The sequence below is a fragment of the Bubalus kerabau genome, chromosome 3 (genome assembly GCF_029407905.1).
Source record: "Bubalus kerabau isolate K-KA32 ecotype Philippines breed swamp buffalo chromosome 3, PCC_UOA_SB_1v2, whole genome shotgun sequence".
Classification (NCBI taxonomy): Eukaryota; Metazoa; Chordata; class Mammalia; order Artiodactyla; family Bovidae; genus Bubalus; species Bubalus kerabau.
In genome coordinates this window covers 132,101,847-132,119,370 of record NC_073626.1, presented here as the reverse complement: position 1 = coordinate 132,119,370, position 17,524 = coordinate 132,101,847, and positions in this window count along the sequence as shown.

The following is a 17,524-nucleotide window of genomic DNA, read 5'->3' as shown; positions in this document are numbered from 1 at the left end:
GGCCATAATACCCAGATGTTTGGTCAAACACCACTATGAATGTCACTGTGATTGGAAATAATATTTACATCAGTAGATTGACTCAAATAGAATACATTCTATAACGGAGTTTATGGGGTGGGTCTAATCAGTTGATGCTGGCAAGAGATAAAGACTGAAATGCTTGGGGAAGAGAGAATGCTGCCTCCAGAATGTCTTCAGACTTGAGCTGCAACATGATTTCATACCATCCAGTATGTCCGTCTGCCCTGATGATTTTAATTTACTAGCTTCTATAATCACATTAGTCAGTTCTTTAAAATAAGTCTCTCTCTCTCTCACTGTCAGGAGAATCTAGACTAGTGCAACATGTGATGTATATTTTATCCCTCATTAAAAGTCTAACTGCCTGGTATAGCCATGAAAAACATGAGATAAATTTGCAAGGCCTAAATTAATTGTGATCTGAAACATGAGGGAGAGACAGAAGAAAACAAGAGAAGGAATAGTAACAGGAAACAAGATTTTTTTTAATGTTGAAGATTAATGAGCTGTGCATTCTAATATACTATTGGTTGCATATATGATGGTAAACAAAATGAGAGTAAACATAAATATAATTTCAAAAATTTGTATCCTTTGATTATCCTTTCATTGCTCTAAATCTAAGAGAAAATTTAGAAATAGTTTCTATTTTAAGTTTCTACTTGTTTGTTTTAAATAGTTTCTATTTTGAGTTTCTACTTGTTTGTTTTATTATTTTTGGCAAAAAGAAGTTCTTGACAGCATTATCTAGTTGATAAAAGTAATCATAAATAAAACAAATGTCTAAAAGTAGATAATATTTAAATATGTGAGTATTGGAAAAGTATACAGACATTAAAAGAATTGAGAAATATTTATGTTGATAATTTTATACAAGCTGAAAATAAAAAGCTAAAATATACAAACATTCAGAACTCTGATCTATGGGTCTGTATGTTTAATGATATGTAGTTAAGCACTTCCCAAAACAGGTGAGGGTTATACGAAATAGAAATAAAACCGTAAAAAAGTTATATTTCCAAATTATTTGCAATCTGCATGCAATATTTAATAGTTAAATTTTAATTGAAAACAAGAGAAATATGAAGTTTATTAGAGTGATTTAGGAAAGGAAAAAGCAGAGAAGTACACATGGGATGGAGTGGGAGGAGATGAAGAAGAGACAATAGCCTCAAGCCTCCCTTGGTTAATTGGGTTCCTTATGTTGTGTCACTTACAGAATCTATTTAACAGTATTGTCAGGAGCACAGGGCTGGTGAGCTGATTTGAAAGTATTATTCAGCTTTCTTACTTCTATATTTGCACATTTCAGGGAACTGTTGCAAGGGGAGAAAGAATACTAGATATTTTGATAAAATGTCTGTTTGAGTATTTAAATCAATATTCAGCCAAATTCAAGACTGAGGTTGAGGCAGCATATTAACATCATATATTAAACTTCTGGGATACAAAGACAAACCCCAAATTGTATACAACAATTACCATAATACCATTATTGTCATAATTTCAAAATTCATTCATATCAGTATTTGCTGCTACTAATCAACACTGTCAGTGCTAGATGGCTCCTGTGTTATCTCTCCAGCACATTAGAAAAACTAAACAGAGTTTTCACTGAGGTCAGTGGGAAGTCTGAGAATGGTGTTCAGCACTGCTGGTATAAGACCCTCTCAATTACAATTGACTAAGGTGAAGACAAATTTACTCTCAACACTTCAGTTCAAAGATTTGGTCAGTGGTAGTCATGTGATTTCATTTAAATCAAGTTACACATAGAGGTTTTGAGCACTGCTTGGAAAGAGTTAGTGTTGGAATATTACAGAAGCATTCAGACTAGTATTCTAACATTTTTCTATTTATATCTGGGTAAGCAATTGTTGGGGCTTCTCTAGTGGCTCAGATGGTAAAGCGTCTGTCTGCAATGCAGGAGACCAGGGTTTGATCCCTGGGTTGGGAAGATCCCCTGGAGAAGGAAATGGCTGCCCACTCCAGTATTCTTGCCTGGAAAATCCCATGGACCTCTGAGCCTGGTAGGCTACCGTCCATGGGGTCGCCAAGAGTTGGACACGACTGAGTGACTTCAATTTCACTTTCATTTTCAAGCAATTGTTGCTTCACAATGACTTGAAACAAATTTGTCCTTAATCTTTATATCTAGAAATGAGGATGAAAAAGGTAATTGGCACACAAAATACTGCCTCTGCATTTCCATCTGTATCTTGGCTTTCTTTGCATGATACCAATTTCAGCCTCTTTCCTGGAGTAGAATGATTTGTACATCTTTACAGCAGACTTTGTGTAAAAATACTTGCACTCTTGAAGCACAGAGGTTCGATTCCTTATTCAGCAGGTTGCAGCAAATGAAGATCTTTCTCTGCAAGCCCTGTATTATTGTTATCTGCATGAGACAATATTAAGGCTTTCTTTTGTTTAACCAGCCTTTAAAAATGTAATAGCCAACATTCCACATTAGTTAAACATTCGTATATTATGAGGAGGGTAAAAGCTCATAGCTTGTCTTCAAAAAAGAATGATAAAAATGACCGTATTAGGGCTTCTCAGGTGGCGCTAGTGGTAAAGAACTGGCCTGCCAATGCAGGAGATGTAACAGAGACAGGTTCGATTCCTGGGTTGGGAAGATGCCCCGGAGGAGGGCATGGCAACCATTTTCAGTGTTCTAGTCTGGAGAATCCCATGGACAGAGAAGCCTGGTAGGCTACAGTCTGCAGGGTCACAAAAAGTCGGACATGACTGAAGCGACTATACATGCATATATACATATAATAGATTATGCATACATATATATATATATATGTGTGATATATAGATACATAGGTATACATGTACTGACCATAACATTGACCATAAGCAGTACCTTGAAAAATGCCCCCAAAAGCCTCTGTTTTCATCAAAATTAGTTGACAATAGTTTAATAATTATTTTACCAAACTTCATTTAAATATTTAAACACAGTGCCAGAACTATGATTCACCATAAATTTTTTATAACTGAGTTTGGAGCTTTTACAAGTACTGAAATTCTAAGACAGCACAGTTGACATTTTATTCATGATGAAAATTCTCAAACACCTTTTTAAAATTGATTCCTGGTTTACATTGAGTCAAGCCACCATAATCAAATTATATGTAATACTTCATTCTTATTTTGGTGAAAGTTTTGGAATCTAATTTACCATTCAACTCTATGCATGTTAAATTATAAGATAATATATCTTAATGTTCTATCCTATATTATTTGTAAAATTTTACAGGCATCTATTTATTAGCTAAAAAAAAAAAAAAGACTAAAAAATTTCCTAAAGTTATCTGGTGGGCATAAACTGTCAATGGCTTTAATAGATTAATACTTTTAGTAAATTTAAGTGTCAATCTTTCTCCCCATTTGTGACTATTTCAAAGTTCTTAATAATGACTCTAGCACATAAATCTAACAGCTTTTACCATAATTATTAATGGTTGAGTTATTTTCATTAGCAATGACAAATAACTCATCTGACTGATACTCTTTCTCCATATAAATCACATAAAATTTCATTTAAAGTTCTATGGTGCTTTCTTCTGTTTAAAATTAAATATTGAGATATTAACAATAAATCAGAATCCCATGCCAGTTTGTAATCCTGCTGTTGTCATGGTAATTAGATATGGTGTTACCCATAAGATCACATAGTCATTGATCACGTATCAGCTTAGGGATGCCAGCCAGAACAAGTGCTGATGTTGGCATCAGGCTCTGTGGCTTTCCAAAGGCCAAGAGAGAAAATGAGTCTCAAATAAAAGGGGCATAAAAGGGGCAAAAAAAAAAAAAACGACTGCATTTGCAAGATGTGTTTATTTGAAATATGTGTGAGATTTGCTGTCCTTCTCAGCAAAGAGAAGAAGGGGGCTTGCACTGATGGGGACATGTATTTAATAAACATTGCTGAACATCTTCTGTGTGCCAAGGGATATGCTAGGTGCTAGGAACATATGGGTAGAAGTCTAGGTAAAGCCCTGTCCTCCCACAATTTCCTTTCTAGTGGGGAAAGCTGTATGGTAAACAGATCATAACTAGTTTATGTGCCACATGCTACCAGAAAGGCGTTCACAGAGAAGCTTTAGGGGATAAGCCCTCAGCACAGTGGGAATTGGTTCAGTTTTCCAAAGGTGGGCATAAAGGCATTCCTTACAGAGGTAACAACATGAGCCCATGACCCAGCATCATCCTTAGGAAATTGAAACTGTTTGTAATATAGCCTGTGTTATGGTGCAAGGAGAAGAGTAATGACAGGTGAAATGGGAACCAGATTATGCAAGGTGTGTGACACCATGCTGGGGAGTGGTTTCTGAAATAATTGCTAACCCAGTTGATCTGGGGTGAGACTTATGAAGTTTATGCTTAACAGGCAACATTGCTATACTGCTGCTGCTAAGTCACTTCAGTCGTGTCCGACTCTGTGCGACCCCATAGATGGCAGCCCACCAGGCTCCTCCGTCCCCCGGATTCTCCAGACAAGAACACTGGAGTGGGTTGCCATTTCCTTCTCCAATGCATGAAAGTGAAAAGTGAAAGTGAAGTCGCTGAGTCGGGTCTGACTCTTCGCGACTCCATGGACTGCAGCCTACCAGGCTCCTCCATCCATGGGATTTTTCAGGCAAGAGTACTGGAGTGGGGTGCCATTGCCTTCTCCGAACATTGCTATAGGTAATAAGAAACTATAGATCTATTTTATTGCTTCTCTGCTCTTTTTTTTTTTTTTTTTTTTTGGTTTTTGGGCCCCAAAGCATGTGAGATCTCAGCTCCCCAACAACCAGGGATCAAAACTGCATCCCCTGCATTAGAAGGCAAAGTGTTAACTGCTGCACCACCAGGTAAGTTCCCATAAATTTATGTTAAATGCAGGAATGTTGTGTGATGACTATATTTGTATTCCTGAAAGATCCTTCTTGTATCCATAAAGGTACAGATGAGTAGTCCAGTGAGAACTGCTGAGTTGTGGCCATTACTCAGGCAAGTCCTAATGGATTGTGATGATGATTAGGGTGACAAGAATGAGACGGATTCCAGAGAAAACAATTAGACAGAATGGAAAGGACAGAGAAGCAGATTTCAAGGAGCAGGGGAGGGGTGAGGAAAAGGAATGTCAACAGTGAGTTCAGCTACCCTGTACAGTGATGGTAATTTTGAAGTGCCTGTTGGACATCCAGTGGGAGTGTTCGAATAGAACACTGAATTTAAGAGTCTGGAATATAGTAGAGAATTCCAGGCATGACTGGATTTGCACATAGATATTATTGTTAATGGTTAAATGTGCCCACAACTAGATGGAAGAGAGTAAGTTCATCTAAAGAGAGGGTATAGAATAAGAAGAAAACAGGAATGATTTGGAGGTCTTTCAATTCTTACCTTGGACACTACTGTGAACATAACAATTGGGCTGCACACTGCAGGCCTACAAGTCTTGCAATTGTCCAGCTTTAATACTGAAGAAAGGGTCAGAATCAGAGACAGAGACATCAACAGTGTAATGGATGGGGGATCTTATATGTCTGAAGCAAGGTCCTGGACCAACACCCATTGTGTGAAGCACAGGGTTGTAGGACATGGCAGTGGTCTTCAGTAGTCTTCTCTCGCAGGGGAAGGGAAGGTGGCAAGTTACAGGGGAATTGCTGTCAGGTTGGCTCATTGGAAACCAGCAGAGGGCCACACCCTCTCGTTACCCCTTTGATAAGAACAATCTCTAGCTGAGGTTTGGGACAGGTATGTAGGAAAGTCAGTTAGGTGTGTAGGGTTCAAGTGAGGTAGGCACTGATGGAACAGGGGATTACAGAGAGCAAGAGAATAGCCTTCCTGAGTGGACTGACCACAAAATAACCAATGCTGGTGACTCATCAGGGACACAAGGTCAACAGGCAGGAAGAAAATTAGGTCATCATCTGTAGCTCATATAATTATAAGTTCCTCTCTCTGGCTTCACAACCCAACACCCACTAATTACCCCCATGAGACTGGCTTTCACTTCAGACAGTCCTCACATCACATTTTGCACTTTTATTTCTCTCTTTATCTTCCTAAGATGTCTCTTATACTTGCTTTTATGTCATTAAAATGTGAGTGAGAGAGTCATGGAGTATGATTTACTTGGCTTGTTTATTTGTCTAGTAATTATAAAACTCCTTTCCCCCTCTTCGAAGATGAAAAATAAGATCAATCCTGAGGAGAGCAAAGCTATTTGGCAGTGAATAACTTGCCTCAGGATAGTTTCAAAGGCGATCATAAAGATAGATAAAATGTGATGCCAAAAAAATAAGAAACCCAACTATGTACTTAGCTCTGCTCTTGTGGCATGCTCAGTCGCTCAGTCGTGTCTGACTCTGCAACCCCATGAACTCTTAGGTCGATGTAAGAGACCCGGGTTCAATCCCTGGGTCAGAAAGATTCCCCTGGAGGAGGACACGGCAACCCATTCAGTATTCTTGCCTGGAGAATCCTCATGGACAGAGAAACCTGGCAGTCAACAGTCCATAAGGTTGCAAAGAGTTGGACAAAACTGAAATGATTTAGAACCCACGGACAAGCCACCTGGGAAGCCATCTCTGTTCTTAGGGACATGATTATGCTGCCTGTTGCACTGAAACTCGGTCTTCAAAGGAAAGAAGTAATGAGATGCCTGCTGTGTGATCCTCAACATTCTGCACCACAGACTGAGAACCACTCCATTTTTGATGGGAATAAATCAACTTAAGCTTCCATTGACCCTGCCCCTTTAAGTTTCCACAGCCCACAGCCCTTTTGCACAGCTTATTTTCACAGAGGCTGACAGCTGGCCCAATCTCCTGCATTTCAAAACTGTTTTGACTGCCTGGCCCTTCAAGGGCACAGAAGTTCCTCTCTAACTCTGGTATCTCAGCAGCAGTGAAGAAAAACCAGCTCAAGTCAAAGGGTACTTGGACTGGCTTCTCGGATTTTAAATTGGCATTATATGATGCTTAATTGGAATTATTTCTTGGGGCCTGAGGGATAGTTGTTTCTAATCAAGATAAAAAGTAATTAGCAGGCAGTTGTGAGGTGGGGAAAATAATCTAAAATACCTCTGACCCATTTGATACAGTGTTTATATGTGATAATGGCTTCATGGCTTCTCATAAAAAATCGATTTCTTTAATTAAGAAACTTAAGACTGCAGTTTATATTAAGTCCACAAAATCATGGCTTATTCTCAGATCCAAATGAAGGAAATAAAGTCAAGGGACATAAACTCAATTTAATAAGACAAACTTGCTAGTGCCCTGCGAGGCTGCCCTGAGTTGACTTCCCTCTCAGGCTGGATTCGTGAACTCAAATCCCATACTTCCCTGAAGGGAAGAATTCTGTTTTCTCCCCTAATTTTGAAAATATCCAGTTTTTCCTGACTGCTTACAGGATGTCTCACAGGCCTTAGCATGAAGTAGAGGGCCTTTTATAGCAGACCCACTCTATTTCATTTCCAGCTAAAACCTCCATGTAACCTCTGTGCTAATCATGTACTAGGCACTTGTCACATGTGGTCTGCAATCATTCCATCTGTCCCAATCTCTAGAAATCCCCTCTGTCTTTTCTCCACTGCCAAAATTGAATTATTCTTATATTTAATCTTCCCTTCGACAGGCTCTCCAGTCAGTCACCATTGTTTGAACTAAGCCCCACTTTCTTTGTTTTTGCTTAAGTCTATGTTTAGCATTATTCCTTCTGCTATATTTTATTTAAGTTTTTATTATGGTTTAGTTAATTTACAATGCTGTGTTAGTTTCAGGTGTACAGCAAATGCTTTGGTCCTGTCTGACTCTTTGCAACCCTGTGGACTGCACTGTCCATGGTATTCTCCAGGGAACAATACAGGAGTGGCTTTTCATGCCCTCCTCCAGGGGATCTTCGGACCCAGTGATTAAACTTGAATCTCTTATGTCTCCTGCATTGGCAGGCAGGTTCTTTAATACTAGCACCACCTGGGAAGTACATATTCGTTTTCAGATTCTTTCCCATTATAGGTTAAAATATACTGAGTATAGTTCCCTGTACTGTACAGCAGGCCCTTGTTTATTTATTATATATAATAACTCAAACTCCTAATTTGTTAACCCAAACTCCTAATTTGTCTCTCCCCTCTCTTCCCATTTGGTAACAATTAAGTTTTTTCTATACCTGTGAGTCTGTTTTGTAAGTAAGTTCATTTGTATCATTATTTTATATTCCACATATAACTGGTATCATATGATATTTGTCTTTCTCTGTATGACTTACTTCAGTTAGTATGATGATCTCTAGGTCTCATATTGCTGCAAATGGCACTATATCAATCTTTTCCATATATATATAGGTATATATTTATCTATCTATCTATCTATATTTTAATTCCAATTTCATGGGTGCAGTCACCATCCATAGTGATTTCCTAAAGGAAATCAACCCTGAATATTGTTGGAAGGAATGACATTGATGCTGAAGCTCCAATACTTTGGCCACCTGATGTGAAGAACTGACTCATTGGAAAAGACCCTGATGCTGGGAAAGATTGAAGGCAGGAGGAGAAGGAGACGACAGAGGATGAGATGGTTGGATGGCATCACTGATTCAGTGGACATGAGTTTGAGCAAACTCTGGGAAATAGTGAAGGACAGTGAAGCCTGGCATGCTGCAGTCCATGGGGTCACAAAGAGTCAGACACAACTGAGCTACTGAACAACAATATATGTGTGTGTGTGTGTGTGTGTATAGTTATATATATATGTGTGTGTGTGTATACCTTGGTTAAAAAGCTGAAAAATTTCCTGCTAAAATCAAGAACAAAACAAGAATGCTTAATTTTACCACTTTTATTCAACCTAGTATCCAAAGTCCAAGCCAAAGTAATTAGACAAGAGAAAGAAAGAAGATGGTATAATATCCCTTATTTACCTGTCTCTTTTGTACTAGGAGACTTCCAATAAAGCTCTTTGAAATCAAGACCAAATAAACTTCTCATAGCAAGTCTGCAATGGGATTTATTGAACTAATTGAACATAATTAGATAAATTTGTGCTCAATAGTAACAGGAACATATGAAACAGAAATGGTAAGAGATACAAAGATCGTGCATCTTGTTTTAAGTTCCTATTCATTCGACAGTTTTTTTTTAAAGACAGTTTCTTTGTCAGCCATGGTTGTAGGTTCTTAGGCTATATCAGTGACTAAAATATCAATGATCCCTGCCCTTATGAAGCTTTCAGTCTAGTAATTGAACTGATCAATACAGAATGTTTTCAAAAGGAATTGGTAGAAAGTGACACATGTTATGAAAAAAGAAAAGATACAGCAATTTTGTAAAGGTGTCTGTGAGTATTACATATGGGATTGATTGTAATTTTAAATAGATTGATCAAGACATGTCTCATTGAATTGGCAGCATTGGAGCAAACACTTTAGAGATAAAAAGTTAGCCTAATGATATCTGGGAGATGATTTTTCCAAGTAGAGCCAAAAACCAATGCAAGGTATCTGAGGCATTATTGAGGAAAAGCAAGGAGGGCAGAGTGGCTGGAAGAAAGTTAAAGTAAGAGAAAATTGATAGTAGAGAGGCGTTAGGTGTCTGTTGGGGGGTGGAGGGGTAGAGTCAAGGAGGATAGGATGTGTAAGGCCTTGTAGGCCACTTTAAATGCTTGGCTTTGATGATTAGAGAAATGGGGAGCCATTGCAGAATTTCAAAGTAAGTAGTAGGATGAGTTGGAGAAGGCAATGGCACCCCACTCCAGTACTCTTGCCTGGAAACTCCCATGGACGGAGGAGCCTGGTAGGCTGAAGTCCATGGGGTCTTAAAGAGTCAGACACGACTGAGCAACTTCACTTTGACTTTTCACTTTCACGCATTGGAGAAGGAAATGGCAACCCACTCCAGTGTTCTTGCCTGGAGAATCCCAGGGATGGGGGAGCCTGGTGGGCTGCCATATGGGGTGACACAGAGTCGAACACAACTGAAATGACTTAGCAGCAGCAGCAGCAGTAGGATGACTTATCTTGGACTTTCAAAGGATGCTCTGTTGAGAATACTGTGTACTGTTGTGTACTGTAAGTACACAAGGATAGAAGGGCTCATAAGTGACTATGTGAAAGTGAAAGTTGCTCAGTCATGTTTGACTCTTTGTGACCCCATGGACTATACACTCCATGGAATTCAACAGGCCAGAATATTGGAGTAGGTAGCCTTTCCCTTTTCAGGGGGTCTTCCCAACCTAGGGTGAAAGATGCTAAAGGGCAAAATTCAGGTGGCAACAAGAGAGATGCTACAAAGGATTTAGATTTGGGATATTTGGAGATAGAGTCAACAGGAGGGATATCTTAGTGTGGGGTGAGATATAAAGAGGAGCAGAGGATGAGTCAAAGGATTTTTGTTCTAAGCAACTGAAGAAATGGTTTCACCATTTCCTGAAGTGGGAAGGCCCATTTCCACACGTGAAAGAAGAAGATAAAGAATTTAGTTGCAGACATACAACATTTAAAATGCCCCCCAGATATCCATGTGGAATGCCAGTGAAACAGGGGGAAATATGATTCTGGATGCCAACACAGAAGGCTGAGGTGGGGAATTCAAATTTGAGAGAAATTGGCATTTTCATGGCATTTAAATCATGAGATGGGATGAAATCACAAGAAAGCTCCTTGGGGAACTACATCAAGGAAAGGAAGGATCGGCAAAATGAGGCCAATTTGGAAATGAACTAATTTAAAGTGAATGCTCCAGGGAAGTCAGTCAACCAAGCAGGGGATGCATGTTGAATACACACTAGACTCCAAGGCACTATGCTATAAGGGATGCAGCAGAGCCAGAATTGCTCTTGCCCTCCAGTGGGAAGTAAGATAGACAGATGTACAGAGACAGGAAGATACACATACCAGAAACATTATTACTAATGAAAAGAGTCAACATGAAAAGCAGAATTATAATACGTGTATAGAATGTCATTTATCTGCTGTCCCAATGGAAGTAGAATTTGATTTGGTTCTTAGAGGAAGAGTTTGATCCTCAAATTAAGAGGACATTCCAAGCAATAGGAAAAGCATGAGCGAAGAAGCAGATGTGCAAGACTATGACAGCTAGGAGGCTGCAAATGAGGGATCAGTAGGTTGGAAAAGCAGGTGAGAATGTGGAACAGACAACACTGGTAGAAAGACTTGATCATGGAAGTAAAAGGGGCCTGTGGAGACTGTTTGAGTTTGGCTGTTACTAATAAAAGCAGGATGTTTGAAGATATAATTGATTGCTCCCCAGGGATACAATGTCCTTCCTTATCAGTCTAACTTTTTAATGTAATCACTAGACTGCTCTGAATCATTGCCCTACTTTTCTTTGATGACTGTAGTGACCAAAAAGGCTGAACAGTAGTCTGATGTCAATTTTGTTTATTTTTTTATTTTTAACATTTATCTATTTATATATTCATTTGGCTGCATCAGGTCTTAGTTGCAGCAGGCAGGATCTTCGTTGCATCCTTGGGATCTTCAGTTGCAGCATATGGACTCTCTAGCTGAGCAGCATGGGCTTAGTTTTTCTGTGGCATATGGGATCTTAGCTCCCTAACCAGGGACTGAACCTTAGTCGCCTGCAGTGTAAAGTGGATTATTAACCACTAGACCACCAGGGAAGTCCTTTACTTTTCATTCTATATTGGAATATATTTGATTAATGATATTGTAATCATTTCAGATGTATGGCAAAGTGATTCAGTTGTACAAATACATGTATCTATTCTTTATCAAATTGTTTTTCCATTTAGGTTGGTAAATTATATTGAGCAGAGTTCTGATGTCACTTATAAGGAAGAAAATTTACAAAGACTTTGGTAACATTTTCCAGGAAGTTTTTAGCCAAATCTCCACAATTTAAATTTCACAGCATATATGGTATAAAACTTCCCAGATCAACTCAGTTCAATTCGATTGGTATTTATTAAGCATCTACTGTAAGCCTGGAGGTTAGCTCCATTCATGTGACATACAAATGAATATTTTATGGCCTCAACCTTGATTTTTCACTGTCAATATTTCTGGAAAGCAATGCTTTGAGTATGTTGTGATATGCTGTGAGATAGTATGAGCAGCTAAAAATAGGAACCCAGAGGAACATGAAATTTATGCTGGGGAATCTTCCTGGTAAAGGTGGTACCTACTCACTATGTTTTGAAGGTAGCCAGGCAAATGGACAGACACCCAGTTATCAGTAATCACTATCTATGAGAACTTAGACTAGTGAAAGAGATCCTTTCTTATATTTATGTAAATCTTAAGATGTTATTTAATTTTTATTTTTTAAATAGAAAGTTGCCATTTTGTCATACAAATCAAAGGAAGCTGAGTCCTTTTGTAATAGTCACTAGGTTTATTACATGACAGGTTCAATGATATTTGTAGTTATAACTTCTATTGCATACTTTAATAAATAGAGAGGTCATCCTACAAAGAAATCAGGAGGCAGGCTTCCTAAGTATCCAGAACAGCATGTGCAGAGGACTGGAAGAAAAGAGTAGTAAATTGTAGACTAGATATTACCAGAGCAGGGGCCAGAAGTGCTGAATGAAGATGTGTGTCTGGGGGTGATGCAGACATATGGTTCTCTGGAAGTCCCCTGAAATCAGGAAATGAGTGAGCATGGCTTTCAGTCCAGGTGGTACACTTCATCACCCTCTATTTTGGGACATGGAGACTACATACTAAATAGGCACTAGTTCTTTTCTTAGACGTGTGTCTAGTTTGTCATCTCAAAGCAAAGTAGCTTCTCAGTTACTCAGTAAAACTCAGTTACTCAGTTTACTCAGTAAAAGTTAAGGGAAAAAGTATTCATATTTTCTCAGAAAAAAATATATCTCCCATGATGAAATAAATAAAGTGAATAGTTAGCTATAATACATTCTTTGTTATAAATGAGAAACATTCATGCTTTTGCACTCCAAAATCCAAGTATGAAGATTACAGAAGACATTGATGGTATCAGCTAAGTGATTCATGGCTGATAATCCCAAAAGAACCCCTCAAGATAATCAAGTAGCCAGCTTCATTTAAGATAACTAGGAATCTTCGATTTTACCAGTGGTGTTTATTAGCTCCACTAAATTATTACATATGTTTGAGTTCTATTGACATTTAAGTGGAAACAAAGAGAGGAAAATAATTTTTCTAGCTCATCATTACTGAATTGAATCAGAAAGTGATCATGGATCTGACTATGAGCTCAACCCCACTCTCCATATATACATTGAATTCCTAAGAAAATAACACTGAGTAATAAAATAACAACTTTAATGAAGTTTTTTAAAGTTTTGATGATTATTCAAATCATCATAGCTGTATTGTTTTTATTACTCTGACACTGTTTTATGTGGTATCTTACTTTGGTTTCCCTGGAAAAAAACTCTGAAACTGAGTGTTGCCTGTAGAAAACATATTAAGGAAAACTCTTGGGACATACACTTCCAGAGAAAGAAGGAGAGCAGGGAGCAGGTGAACCCTGATGACTGCAGCTGCAGCCTCTGAACATCTTACATGAAGCTCTAGAGCTGGTCAGTCTTACAGAGGTGTTCCGAGGAGGAGCATGGGTTGAGGTCTTTGTAGTCCTCCATCAGCCAGTCATGGAGAAGGCAATGGCACCCCACTCCAGTACTCTTGCCTGGAAAATCCCATGGATGGAGGAGCCTAGTAGGCTGCAGTCCATGGGGTCGGTCGCTAAGAGTCAGACACGACTGAGCGACTTCACTTTCACTTCTCACTTTCATGCATTGGAGAAGGAAATGGCAACCCACTCCAGTGTTCTTGCCTGGAGAATCCCAGGGACAGGGGAGCCTGATAGGCTATAGTCCACGGGGTCGCAAAGAGTTGGACACGACTGAGTGACTTTTTACTTTTACTTTACTATCAGCCAGTCATCTGCTGCTGCCTGCCCCTGGGTCAGGCAGAACTCCCACAGTAGGTTGTGTGTCTATGAGCTATCAGCAATGGATATTCCAGCAGCGAAGGGATGGGTACATCCACTCTGAAGAGGGGATTTGGGATATGGTGATAAGACCAGTTATACACTTTACCCACCACTGGGTGGATTATAGGCATACCTTGTATTGAGAATCATGATAAGAAAATAAACAAGTTTCTGTGCTTGAGCAAATGTGATTTCATCTAATCTGGTTCAGTGGGCCGTAGTATTTGGAATCCCGATGGGACCAGGGGAGACCTTTGAGTTTAAAGTTTTATTTGGTTTAGGGGATTTCCTTGAAAATCAGTTTTAGTTGATCAAAACTTTCAAATCAAGTTTTGATATATTTTTCTTGCTTTGCTTTGGAACATTGCTCTTGTAACTTATGGAAAGGAGAAAGGTGAAATGCAGCAAATGGAGACAGAAGAGATGGAAAATGAAGCCACCAAATAGAAGACTTGCGTGGTGTTAGATTTCATTTCATTCATAGGATTGAGAAATCTTGCTTATTAAACTGTCTACTTTGTTTTCTGATTTGTTCAGGGTGGAGGAAAGAATTACCAGCTTAGTGTCTGGTTGTGCTGATATGCTTGTACCAGAAAAAATAGAGTGTCAGAGCAAGTGTGTCAGGTTTCCTGGAGAAATAGGGCATGCATATTCCACTGGGCAATGGGCAAAGAAGTCCTAGAGGAAAAAGTGGGAACCCTAGGCTGGAAGTTTGAGTCATAGGCTCATGCCACAGGTCTGGACTAATCATGCCCTCTTGGCCATGCCGTCCCCTGTATGCTAATGCATGCTAAATTGCTTCAGTCATGTCTGACTCTTTGTGAGCCTATGAACCATAGCCAGCCAGGCTCCTCTGTCCATGGGATTCACTAGGGAAGATTATTGGAGTGGGTTGCCATGCCTTCCTCCAGGGGATCTTCTTGACCCAGAGGTCGAATCTGTTTCTCCTACATCTCCCGCATTGGCAGACAGGTGGATTCTTTACTACTAGTGCTGCCTGAAAAGTCGCTTCCTCAATTTCTTCAGCTGTTAAATGGGCCTAGTTAGCTCACAGAGTTATGAGATCAGATAATAAGTCTTTGTACAGAGTTTGCAAAGTATAGAGCATTAAGAAATAATTCATAGAAAATGAAACTATGACCATAGAACTCAGTATGAGAGGATTGTTAGAATAAAAGTTCTAAGTGAAAGTTTCAGACCACTAAGTATCACCTTAGAAATATTATTTTGAAATAAAATACTGAGGTGATAATCTACCAAAAATGCTAAGCACACTGCCCCCCACCCACACGAAAAACAGCACATGGACACTGATATTCTCTATTTTTAAGTCAGAGTCCTGGTGTGAGGTATACTGTAAAATGTAAAATACTCAGGGAACTGGATGATTATTGGGCAGTAGACAAATGAGCATGACCGTACATTTTTTTTCCCCCATTTCTCCACTAAGAACTTCTAGACCAGTTGATACATCAGGATCCCACTCTTTTTTTCTTTAACTGACTAAATTAGTACAAAATAAAGGCTATTAGTAGAGACCAAGAAGTTCCTTCGAAATAGTGTTTCCTTCACATCCATAAATCCAATGCTTGTATGCAACATGCTTACAACAATTTTTTTCTTAATTGAAGTACAGTTGACTTATAATGTTATGTTAGTTTCAGGTGTACAGCAAAGTGATTCAATTATATGTGTGTGTGTGCATTTGGTTGTGTCCAACTATTTTTTTCCAGGCAAAAATACTGGAATGAGTTGCTATTTCCTATTCCATGGGATCTTCCTGACCCAGGGATTGAATCCAAATCTCTTTCATCTCCTGCATCGACAGGCAGGTTCGTTACCACTATACCACTTGGGAAGCCATATATATATATTCTTTTTCAGGTTCTTTGCCTTATACATTATTAAAAATGTTAAGCAAAATTCCCTGTGCTATACACTCGTCTTTATTGGTTATTTATTTTATATATAGTAGTGTGTATATGACTGAGTGATTGAGAATGAGCACAAGTGTGAATATGCAACACTATTTCCAATAGGCAAGACAGAGAAGCACCAAGTTTTTAAAATGCATTTATATTTGTTTTCAATGATATATGATTCTTATGCACTGGACAAATGCATAGGACTTTGTAAATCTGCAAGGTCAGATTAGATACAGTTTAGATTTAGATTGAGGAAGAACTCCTCTCTTAATAACTTGAAGACTTTATATAGATAATATGATCATTCTCCAAAGAGGATTAACGATAAGTCAGGCAGTTGTAGAGATACTGTTGCTAATGATGAAACACCTACTGGATGATCAACTTTTCTCTTTAACTATTAATAAAAGTGACCTCAGTTTACTTAAAATAAACTTGAACTGAATAAGCTTCCTGATAACTTTTATGTTCTAAATGGGTGTTACTTGGCATAAATACAATGAGCAGTGACAGACAACACATTTGATAGACAAGTACTAAGGGAGGAGATCACACATGAATTCTACAAAGCTGTGTTAGCACACCATAAACATAATAAACAAATTCAGATGAAAAGAAAGTTCATGAATAATGGATGAGGGATTCATTGAACACTATTAAAATATGCAGACTCTGGGTGGCTGACAGATTACAGATGGAATAGGTCCAAAGGACAGGTGAATGAAAGATAAGCCAACAAAAAAAAAAACTGATTAAAGAATGCGAGGAGAATATTCCCAAATGGGAGCTCTGGAGAGCAGATTTTCATTGTACCTATTTAAATCAGTTTGCCAGTAGAAGAATATGCAACATGTATATGACATTAATAAGCAAATGTATAGACAATAGTGGAAAAAAGAAGAAAATAAAAGAAGATCAGGAAATACAAAGTTAAATGGACAAGCATTGTAAATGCAAACAGCAAAAGTCATGATGAAATAAAAGCATTATATTTTCCTTTCCTTTAGTCCATCTAAAGGAAATCAGTCCTGGGTGTTCATTGGAAGTACTGATGTTGAAGCTGAAACTCCAATATTTTGGCCACCTGATGCGAAGAGCTGACTCATTTGAAAAGATCTTGATGTTGGGAAGGATTGAAGGCAAGAGGAAAAGGGGATGGCAGAGGGACAGAGGATGAGATGGTTGGATGGCATCACCGACTTAATGGACGTGAGTTTGGGTAAACTCCGGGAGTTGGTGATGGACAGGGAGGTCTGGCAAGCTGCAGTTCATGGGGTCACAAAGAGTTGGACACAACTGAGAGACTGAACTAATGCTGATACTTTCCTTTCATGGGAGCCAATGGGCAGGAGGAAGTTGGCTGAGAGTTTATTACTAGGAAATTTAGGCTGCTTCAATAATTTGAAAATTCAGAAGAAGCAAGATATGCTGAAAAGACCCAAAGATTCTTGCTCAGAGAGAGTAAAGTCGAGATATATTTGTTCAAGAAAGAGAGATGCTATTCTGAAAAGCTTTCTCAATTCATATTTTGAAAACTAATGCTTAATATACTAACAGTTCTTTATTTTGTATTAGTGAGAGAGAAACTTTCTCAAAT